Source organism: Peromyscus californicus, unplaced genomic scaffold, assembly GCF_007827085.1.
Source record: "Peromyscus californicus insignis strain IS unplaced genomic scaffold, ASM782708v3 Scaffold_6__1_contigs__length_162567912, whole genome shotgun sequence".
In the NCBI taxonomy this organism is placed as follows: domain Eukaryota; kingdom Metazoa; phylum Chordata; class Mammalia; order Rodentia; family Cricetidae; genus Peromyscus; species Peromyscus californicus.
Genome location: NW_026294584.1, coordinates 116527442 through 116539567, shown reverse-complemented (window position 1 = coordinate 116539567; position 12126 = coordinate 116527442).

The window sequence follows — 12126 nt, the reverse complement described above, 5'->3', positions numbered from 1 at the left end:
ACCTAAGCAGGCCTATACCCAGCTCTCCTTATGCATGAGCTCTCTCTATATAGAAGCACTTCAAAGAGAAGGCAGAGTGCTGCAGAAATACAAAGTGGATGCGTAGCTCAAATACAATAGGAAGTCATGACAGTGTACTCCGCTACCAAGCGCAGGAAGTTACTGAGACAAGAGGTCCTCAGTGTGTGCTGTACCAGGCTTCCTCTCCCTCTTGATCGCTTTGCCATGTTTGTGCATGAAGAGTCTCCTCTTGTGCCCCAAACTCAGCACCTGTCATTGTTAGGGACTGCCTCTGGGCTAGGTGTGAAGGCTCTGCCTACCTGTCAAACAGCAGAAATAGCTGGGAATGTATGCATTTCTCTTTAGGGAGCAAGACTCAGTTGATGACCAATAGCTATAAACACTTCTACGGTCTGGTCCCTTGCAGGGACCACTGGAGGTATTTGGCACAAAGTATTCAGTGCTACTCTTTAAAGTTGTGCAGGATTTGGCAGGAGGATGTGTCATGTGACAGCAAACTTGTTTGATCTCTCGTTTCATTCTTCCACTGACTTTTTTTTCTTTCTTTTGAGCATTTCCTTATAAATTGTTTTCACATAGGTCCTCCTCAAAGGTTCTATTTCTGGAGAATCAGCCAATGCCACGGATCTTCAAGTATTTTAAAGTTTCACTTTCAAATATATATGTTCTAATTAAAATCTATTAGCTTGCATAGTACAGAATTGCTTATCCAATGCTTCTGTGTCACTTCTGCATAGCCCTTGTGACGCAGGTGAGAAAACAGATTCAGATAGAATCAAAGACCTGCTCAGGTCATTCTGACAGGAACTAGGGGATCTAAAAGGCTCTGTGGTAACCAGTCACCAGATTGCTGCTGCTGAAACAGTGATTGCCATTGCAATGTTTCAGCAGAACATTTTATTATATATATATATATATATATATATATATATATATATATACATATATATATATAGTATGCATAAGACAAAAGAAAAGAAATACTACATGTTAATAGCATTCATTCCTTCCACAAATATCTATCAAGGCACAGGTAGTTCCTAGACTATCGCTGTCCAAGAGGAACAGAATGCAGTGCAAGTCATGTGTGAAACATGGAAGTTTCTAGAAGTTGTATTTTTTAAGTAAAAGTAGGCAAAATTTATTTTTATAATAATTTTTCAGCCTAATATATTTTAAAATAGAACTTTTGATAAGGCATCAATTGAAATTGGAGTAGGGGATATCTTCCTTCTTATCCTGAATCTCCAAAATACAGTATGCATATATTTGATATATCAATTTCAGTCATTCAGCGTATTTTAAATGCTTACTAGCACATATGTTTGTTGGCTACCATTTGGGGAAGCCCACTTCTAGATAACAAAAATATATTACAGTTGTGAAACTATAGTGTCACATCAGTTCTCGGGGCAGAGTTTTCATGTTCCCATCTCCATAAATGGAAAAAAAATCACAATAATTTGTAACATAGTGAAATAACCAAGGGAATATAAAATTGGCTATGTGGAGTGTGAACATAGAAAGTCAATTTATTCCCTCTTCAGTGGTTACAAAAGTTTTCATTTATTACCCCTGTCAAGATACACAAGGAAGCCAATAAATAAAATGGAGGCTTTTGTATGACATGGCTGAAGTTCAGCCTTCCATCCCCCTTCCTCGCTTCATTCAAGTCTCCCTTTCCAATATCACTTCCTCAGCAAGGTCACCACCTCACACTTAAACTCTCTGCGTGATGTGGGACACAGATGTCTGCTCCATCTTTGCGGTTTCAGTCATGTGGTTTCTTCTTGTTAACTGACCACCTGGAGACTCCATCAATACGAAAGTTTCTTCCTTTCTGGCAGTCTCTCAAGGACTGTGTGTCACTGACACCTCGATCATCTGCAGGAGTTCAGCTCTGGGTGTCTTCCTCCTTCCTCCTTTTCCCCACCAGACTCAAAATTCACAGAATTTGGTACCAGCATTCCCAAGTCTCAAGACACAGAAGATGAAGCTGCCTTTTGTTGACTGGTGCTCTGGATAACACACTGTTGCAACCTTGTAAGTTCCCCTGCACTCAATGCTCTAATAGTATAATACTCTGAGACCTTGGTTTCCTAACTCATAAAATGAGACTGTTGGATGGGTTTCCTTACTCATAGGATGAGCCAGCTTTTACCAGTATTTTTAGGGATGGGGAGTCCCAATCCGCATGTTAAAAATTATTCAATTTAGGACTGGGGAGATGGCAAGCCAGTCTAATCCACTTGTTGAGCACTGGGATCAGTGAGAGACCCAGTCTCAAAAGATAAAGTGGAAGGTGGGTGGTGGTGGTGCACACCTTTAATCCTAGCACTGAGGAGGCAGAGGCAGGCAGTTCTCTGTGAGTTCAAGGCCAGCCTGGTCTACAGAGCAAGTTCCAGACAGCCGGAGATGTTATACAGAGAAACCTTGTCTCAAAAACAACAAACAAACAAATAAATAAAATGGAAAGCGATGAATGAAGACATCTGATCTTGACCTCAGTCTTCCACATGCTTACAGACACATGTTCACAGGCAATAAGTGCACAGATACACATACACACATATACACATACACAATAGTAATAACAACAATAAAACAACATAGTTACATACAAAATTTACATTATACCTCCAAATCAGTCAAAATTCTCAGCAATAACAATCTAACACCCATTACACAATTCCATGCAATATTCCTCTTGGTCTTGAATGGAATGGCATGGATGTAGAATGAAAAGGAAAATGGAAAATGAAATGAAGAAGTGAGGAGAGAGGAGTAGAAAGTATGAGTAAAGAAGGAAAATCCATTATGAATGAAAAGCCAGGTCCGACAGTGGCCACAAAGAGCAAAGATCCTGAGTCCAATATGCTATCACCGCCATGGGAAGTCAGCCCATGCTAAGGTCCCACTTGCTTCTAGTACAGAAGTTCTTAATCAACTGTGGTTTTGTAGTGGACCACTGTGGGGTACAAAATTTTGTCATCGTGAATTCTAAAGTTCCTTGCTTAGTTGTGTTGGACACAGTCTCTGAGACGTGATTGCTTGAAGCCACTAATGTGATTCTGATATGTAGCCAAGGTCCTTGCTAAAAGCAAGTCCTCTACCATGTAAGCCAGCATTTCTCCAACTGTGATGCCCTTCTGAACTCCTAGGGGACCGTATTCAAATGCACATTCTGATTCCATGTAACCAGAGTCAGATCCAGAGGCGGCCTGCAGTTTAAACAAGCTCCCAGGTGAGGCCCATGAGGCTGACACTGGGTCTCACTCTCTGAGCAGAGAGGCAGTGAGCTGCTTCAGTCAGTTTCTGTGCCCTATAACTGAACCCAGCCAGAGACAACACTTCCCAGCTTGTTTCTGGATCTTTCCACTCAGGATGCCTGCATTTGTGTTTTAAATGTTTAAATAGAGGCCAGTGAGATGGCTGAATGGGTAAAGGTGCTTATTGTCAAGCCAGAACCGTCATGGAGTGTCTCTAACCTCCATACTTGCACTATGGAATTTGTATATACATAATACACTAGACAGATAGAGGGGGGCTAGATAGACTGAGAGATAAAAGAAAAATTAATGATAACCCCTCTCTGAATATCTCTGTAACTGCTATACTCTGGTCTTACAATCAGTTAGCATAGGGTACTAACACAGAACATGTACATAGACTTTTGGTTCATTGTAAAATATTATTCATCTAAGAAGACGGTGTGGCCTTTTGTCTCCTGGTCCATGTGTATATTTCAGCACTTTCTTGCTCGTCTCTAAATGTGCACACTTGTGCACTTCCTGTCTCTCTCCCTGGCTTCCTCAATTATCATATTCTGTGTCTCCTTTGTCATCCGAATCCACCATCTTTTAATTGCATCCATCTTTATACCATTGCTATGTTTTCATTTCATCATACAGAATTGTCCACGCCTATTGCTAGATTGGAGTTATGATATTTTGCGTGTGTATGTGTGTGTGTGTGTGTGTGTGTGTGTGTGTGTGTGTGTTCTGATGTGAACTTCATTTTCTTTTTTGCCTCTGTTGTTGTCTTCCCCATTTCCCAACTCCCCTCTCATGCCTGTAATCCTACCCATAAGGAAGTTTGAAGCAGGAGGATCAGAAGTTCAAGGTCTTCCTTAGCTAAGCAATAAGTTCAAGGCTGATCTGGACTACAGGAGACTCTGATCACCCGTCTTCCCAAAACCCCTCAAAATCAAACCAAAGAAAAAAAAACCAAAAAAAAACTGTATTCTAGCTGAAGTGGTGCTAAAATAATATGCCATCTCTCTCAGGTCTATCATCTGAGGTACTTTCTTACCTAATCTGTAATTTTCATTTCATGGGGACTCATTTTTATTTTGACAGTCTCAAAGTTAGATGACCTCAGTGGGAAATCCTTCATGAGGAACAATGTTTTCCATTAAAGGAAACAGATGGGTGGTAGTTCCAGGGCTATAGGCTTGTACACGTTACCAAGACTTGCTGGAGAAGCTGGAAAGACTGCATGTAAATAAACTCGGTATTAAAAAAAAGCAGCAAGACTCAGATGCCAATGTAATTCATTAACATGGTAACGACTTAAGCTTTGATGCCTTCGCTAACATCTGCAGATTTTGACAAAGGGATTGTGTACATGCCACACATGCTACTATTGTGTCTATAGAAACCGTCTTGGAGTTCCACATGTCCACATTATTCAGTTATATTATCAGGTGCTCACCATGTGCTTGCATGGTGTTTGGTTGAGTGGTGAGACAGAGAGCCAACTCTCTTGCTGTGACAAGATACTAACAAAATTAACTCGCGGAAACCATGGGCTACTTTGGCTCCTGGTTGAAAGGGATACAGTCCATCACGGTGGAGATGGCAGGGCGGCAGGAAGAAAAGGTGTCTGTTGGCATTTCATTCAGTCAGGAAGCAGAGAGAAATGAATGATGCTGCTCATCAGGCCTTCTTACTCTTTTCCCCCTTTTATTCAGTCTGGGTTCCCAGTTCATGTTTAGGGCATATCTTCCCAGTTCATTTAAACCTCACTGAAAATGCCCTCAAAGACACGTCAAAATGTGTCTTCTAGATGACTGCAAATCCAATCAAGCTGGCGATGAAGATTAGCCACCCCGTCTGCCAGTGTTATCTCAAATGGGCAGGTGGAAGCCAGGTGGCCAAGCCTCCTGGGGACTGGATATCAAAAGAGCATAGCCATATTTGTCCCCTGCTCAAATGTCAAAGATGTCTGTGACCTATCTCAGGGCCCTAGGGAAGTCAGAGTGAATGGATCACAGATCCAGATAACATTTATCAAATTCTACAATGTGCAAAGAGCAGTGTTTTCCAACGTACATGTCACCTCGGGGCAAAGATTATCAGTTCCATTGAAAATATGAAGAAATTGATGTTTGAAGAAATGTGACTTCTTTAAAAATGTCCCAGCATTTTTAAACTGATAAAAATAAGTCTTCAAAATCAGTTCTGATTTCTGAATGTTCTTTTGCACACACACACACACACACACACAAACACACCTAGAGTAGATCCTATTAAGTGAAGGCAAGGAAGACCCCTCTGTTCTTAAACAGATGTGGAGAAAGGGAGGGAGACCAGAGAAAACTCTGACTGACTGGCCAGAAAGTAAGTAACATGAGAGAAGTGGGCGGCACACGCCTGTCCATCTGAGCTTGCGCTGAGGCAGCATGAAATCCTGTCTGAATGGCTGCCCTCTGACCTCAGGTGGTAGGAGAGGCTGGCGGACATAAGGGCACCTATCTGTCTGCATGTGAATTTAAAATGTGGTCACAGAAATTATTTTTAACTTCACTTAGAGGAGAATATTACAGGGTCAATAAATCACCTCACATACCATTTAGCCTGCAAAGTACAGGGTTAAGAAGCAACCGATTTTGAAATGAAAGGCAGAGTATAAATCCATATGTTTCTCTGGAATATGGAAATGTACTAACTTGAGCAGATGTTTGGTCTCTATGGAATGAAGGCAAGTCTCCCGGCTTCTGGGAAGTCTGGGAAGAAAACCCATATCTCCCCGGTTATTTCTCCTTCATTTTCTGATCAGCACCACAAGTTCCTCTCTGAATGTCTGGACCACAGTGAGTCCTGAGTCTGTTTCCTCTGTAATTACAAATCTCTACTTACTCTTCAAATGTTCGGTGTCACTGCAGCCAGCCAGTCACCAAACAAATCCTGCCTGAAAGCCTGGACATTGGTCGTCTACGCAAGTAGACAATGGTGAAGTGAGGAACGACCCAGAACAATCTACAGTATGAGTGAGTGAGAGCTAGGGAGATGGCCCCATCAGCAAAGTGTTCGTTGTACCGGCATAAGGAGCGAGCTGAGTTTGATGCCTGATGAATTCATTTGCAATAAAGTCTTGGTCTAGTGGTGTGTATTTATAATCCCAGTGCTGGGGAGATCCCTAGTGCTCACTGAATAGACAGTTTAGGCTACTCAGCAACGCCAGGCCAATGAGGGAGCCTGTCTTAAAAAATAAGATATACAGTGCTTGAAGAACAACAGCTGAGATTGTCCTCTGACCTCTGAAAACATGTGCATACATGTGTATGAACACACACACACACACACAACACACACACACACACACACACACACACACACACACACACACACACACACACACCAGTGAGCAAGTGTGAGTTCTTATCATGGCTCTGGCAGGTATGAGGAGACAGACATCTTGCATGGCTGGTTAAATTGCTGTAATATAGAAGTTCTCAAGTGGGGATGATTTTGACCCAGGGAACATTTTACAGTGTCTAGAGACATTTTGGTTGACACATCTAAGAGATGAACGCTATTGGCACCAAGTGACTAGGCATAAGAGAGGCGTGCTTATTTGCCTACAGTGCACACCCCAGCCCCTTCAAGCAAGAATTGTTGGACCCTAGATCCAAATAAAGCAAAAGTTGACAAATACTGTACAGACATCTGAGTAAAGGGGACTACCCAAGAAAGACAGGCTTATTTTCTCTATGTAACCCCAAAATGGGCTCATTTGGCTGAAAAGGCCATCTCTGTAGTGATATGAACCTCTGCCCTTATATCTTGATATGTGTATGCCCCCAGCCCACCCACACAAAACATACAACCAGGACAGGAAGTGACGGAATTTTCCAACATGGCTTTGCTGGTCATAGGGAATCTGTTGTATCTTCTCAGGTTTAAACAGCATTCTGTAACTGTAGCCATGGTGGTACTGGGGTAAAGAGGGTAAATGCCCCACTCACATAAACAGAGAATGGGCTAAGTTGGGTCTACAGGCTGCTGTTGGGTCCCTGCCTGGTCAAAAGGATTTGGTCTACATGGGAGACAGTGGAAATACAGAGGAAGCCTGCTTACTTTTATGAGAGAACACATGAGTTGCTTGCATCCATCACATCTGTGTGTGTCCTACTGGCCAGAACTCAGAAAAGCGGGACATGTAGTTTGGAGCCAGGTATCATAGTTAGGGAAAACTCAGATGCTGTTCCTTTTTTATTTATCTGATTTTTCAAGACAGGATCTTGCAAAACAGATTTCTCTGGCCTACAACTTGCTATATAGTCCAGGATATCCTCAGAGCTCACAGTCCAGGGTACTCTCAAAATTCAAGGGATCCCCATACCCCTGTCTCCCCAGGGATTACAGGCGTGTGATCTCACACCTGATCTCATCTTTATCCTCTAAAACAGAGAAGAATGGCTATTAAGGGACAAATATCAGTGTCTTCAGTCACCAGAATGTGGAAGTAGGAGATGCTCGAGAAACACCAAATGATGCTGGCAACACAGGAGAGTGGATTACATCCAGCCTTTGAAGTGACATGCGTAGTTACAATTTTTTTCTTACAGACATAAACCGCTCTGTAGTTTTTAGTGTCAGGACCAGTGCTTCATTTTTAAGGAGATTCCTATTGCATCAATATGCAGACCAAAATGGAATGGCCAGGCTGGGATGTGGCAGGGTGGGGAAACGTCTTTGGAAAACACTGCCATATCGTTGGTGAAGGAGAGGACAGCTTGAATAAACACAGTGGGAGAGAAATGAAGTTACTGAACAGAGGAGAAATTTAGAAGGGAGAATGGACAGAGAAGGCATGCTACAGATTAAACTTAAGGAATTTAGGAAAAGCAGAATTAGTTATTAATAGTAATAAAAAATATAAATAATAGAATAATACACTTGTGTCACCATTGTGGCCCTGGGTTAGCCTACATTACCTTCCCTTCCTCTTCCTGGTCTTCAGCACAAAGAAACATCACCATTCTTCATGAAAAGCCATCTGCTTCTCTGAAGTGTGGGACCCAGAGCTTAAGTGGCTCGAGGTAGATGCAGCATTTGCAAGCTCCAGTTGTCATGAGTGGGCAACCCCAGTGCTCAAGAGAAGCATACTGAGGAAGTGGCATGCATGTTGAGACTGACTGGCACCAAGGGAGACAAAAGCCCATGGTGTGATTATGCCGAGTGGAGTATACAATATGATGCAATCGGGAACTGTCTCCAATATGCCCCGCAGTGCTGTGAAAGGGCTTTGAATAACAGAATGCTCTAGAGCTGTGAGGCTGCTTCCCTGGGAGCCTGAGAAAGCTGCCTCAGCCGGCATCTTCTCTTCCCTTCAGCCAACAGTGCCCACGGCCATTTATTGAACTTCTTCTGGATGCCAGGGTCTATGTCCAGTCTTAGGGATGCAGAGAATAAGACATGAGCTTTCAACTTTCTCAAAGAAAGATTCTCTAGTTGCTGTCACCGGAGCCAGTGAACAAAGGCGGGACAAGTATTTCTTTGATTTGTTTAAAGCCCAATTTCTAGTAATGAGAGGGTCTTCTCAGTGACAAGGTTTCTGCAAAGTTCCTTTTGCATTTAGTGTGCTGGACACTTTCAGCCTTAAAGACGTGCCGTCCAGTCATGCACTTTCAAGGAATTGTCTGAAAACTGTTGGCACCATTTTTTCCTAAAGAGAAAAGACAATGTGTTCTTTGTTGTCTGTCTTCAGTTGTTTACGTGTTGTCAAAATCGCTATGGTGACGAACTGGCTAGTTCTCTAAATAATAAATAACTCCAGGCGGGAGGTGGCTCATGTGGAGCACAGATAGAGCCACTTCTTACTCTAATGTGTTTCTGCTAAAGTTTGTCAACAAACTGTTTCTGGAACCTCTCCATAGCCATCATCCTTATGCACTTTCTGATCATCTTCAGTTCTGGGCCTCGGGAGCTTGGCCTGGGTTCGTGGGCACTTCTTTCAGAAGGCCAGCAATACTGACCTCTCTCTCTCTCTCTCTCTCTCTCTCTCTCTCTCTCTCTCTCTCTCTCTCTCTCCCCCTACTCTCTTTAGAGCCATTCATTCATTCCTAACACTATTTATCTCAGAAAGTTCTGGTAGGGTGCCAAACACTTTGTGCATGTGTCCTCATTTAAATGTTACAACATTCAACCAACCTACATTCACTCTCTGAAGCAGTATGAATAAGAATAAGGCATAAAGAATGTCTCTAGGTACCAGTGAAGAAATCTGAATGAAATGAGTGACCTTCAAGACTGTGTCATTGGTAATTGAGAGAATAAACATTTGATGCAGGCTTTTATGACTCACAAACACATATACTCTATGAATCTACCAAGTAGGTTTTTTTTTTCTTTCTATAATACTTTGAATTGCTATTGTGTATGTGAGTGCATGATTTGGGGAGGAGTGTGCACAAATGGAGGTCAGTTCTTTCTTTACACCTTTACGTAGGTTCCGGAGATCAAACTCAGATTACTAGACTCCTCTGCAAGTACTTTACCTACTCAGCCATATCTATTTTTTTTCCAATAAGATCTTTATAGCTCTTTTTCATGATGATAGCCTTAATGTCAAACATTCAGTTGGTTTTCTGCTTGCCAAAAAACCAATATGTTCATTTATAACCACTTTTGGCAAACTAATACCTATGGGTCAAATCCAGGCTTTTAGAAAATAAAGTTTTATTGGCACATACCTATACCCATTCATTTACATATTGGCTCCTGCCTCCTTGGCATTGAGTACTCCTGATAGACCTTGCATGGCTCACAAAATCAAAAGTATTTACTGGCTGCATCTTTACAGAAAGTTGTTGCCAATCCTTGCTGAGAGCACAATCATATGTATTGTTTCTTTCTTGAAGTTGTTTCTACTGCGTAGATGAGTGCTCTTCATGATTGTAATTAGCTTAGCTATAAAATGAATATATATTAATTTAGTTCAATACATTGTTCAAGTTTTCCAAGTTTTGATGTGTGCGTGTGTGTGTGTGTGTGTGTGTGTGTGTGTGTGTGTGTGTGTGTGTGTGTGTTCTTCTCCTTTATATCCCCCATCTTTCCTTCTTTCACATCTCTCTTTTCCCATTGGTCTTCTTTCTCATCTTAGACAGTTATCTCTCTCTCTCTCTCTCTCTCTCTCTCTCTCTCTCTCTCTCTCTCACATACACACACACACACACACACACACACACACACACGGTATATATGATTTAATGAACAAAGTTATGTCATTTGTGGAAAATCAGAGGTGCAAATGAAGATAACCACACTGAGTGAACTAAGCCAATTACAGAAAGACAAATATTATATATTTTTCTCATTTCTACATCTTTATAGATGTGCATAAAATCAATACTTTTTATCAAATGCCAAAAAAAAAACCAATGTCAGGAGCCTATCCACAGAAAGAAATGCACCATTTCCAACTGAACTCTGAGATGTTCATCTTGTTTTGACCCTTCCCAGAGAGTACACGGATTCGACTAGCCTTGGGAACTGTGTTGTTGGTCCCCTGTTTCTTTTACATACCTCAGTGTTCTTGCCATGTCTAGTCAGTGATGGCTCCTCCAGGAGAAAAAACTAAAAATAAAAACCAAAAGCAGACTGAAAAGTGAGAAACCCACTTTCCCCTATCCTCCACAGCTTAAAGAAGTCCACACAACTTTGGAGTTCAGTGTGAGCTCTGCAGGCCCGGCTTTATCTTCATCTTTAAGCTTACATAACCCACAGATAAATTATAAGTTACTACAAAGATTCCCACCAATGACAGACTGAGTCACTGTCCTCCGAGTCCTTTCATCTTTCTGGATTCCACTTCTAAGCCTCTTTACATTCTGTCAAAATGGAGTATGCTTTTGCCAACATCATGCAGTGTATGCCAGCACTTGGACACATTTTCCGTTTTACCTGGATAGAAAAACATGACCATGGGTGAAGTTTTTCCACCATTACTTTTTTGTCCCCGTCTCCCAAAGTTCTGAGCCAGCTCTGGGAAACCTTTCATGTCTATACTTGTGCAGCAGTGGAGAGAGAATGAAAGGTTAAAGTGGCTTTTGTTTTCTGAAACATAACAAAAGCCTATCCTTAGAAATGCCATGCCGTTTGAGAACTAATCTGGTGAGTGTTTTGTTTTGACTTTTTAAACGCCAAGTGTCCATTTGATCTGGGGACTGAGACCACAGCTTCAGGACAAGATTTCAAAGAACACTGATGCCACAGTTTTCTTGGTTGGCTGATGTCTCAAAACTCATTTGCCCAAAGCCATCCCAGAAGAATAGAAATATTCTCATAAAAAAAAATGATCTTTAAAAATCTCTAAGAAATAAAGCTAACAGTAAGCCTTTCTCTGAGCATGTGGGTGCATGTAAAGAGATCGACACTGGATGTCTCTCACAACCACACACCATTTTATTTATTTATTTATTGAGACGAGGTCTCTCATCAAATCTGGAGCTCACTGATTCAGCAAGACTTGCTGACCAGAGAGCCTTAGGGGTCCACCTGTCTTCAACTCCCCAACACTGGAATTGCACCAGGCCTTTCCCTTGGGTACTCGGGAGCTGAACTCAGAGCCTCACCCATGGCAAGCACTTTACACCTTACCAAGGGAGCCTTCTCCCAGGCTTTGAATAGCATTTAACTTTTAATAAGATGATTGTGTACTGTACTGAAAGAACAGGCTCCGGAGAGCTGCAACTTTGTATCATTGATGCTTTGATCCCTACAGATGCCCACACCAGAGCAAAGGACATTCTGCTGCCCAGTTCGTAGTTGTCAAAACACTGGCCAGAAGGCTGGTTGTGGCAGGCTCTTCAGCAAGTGC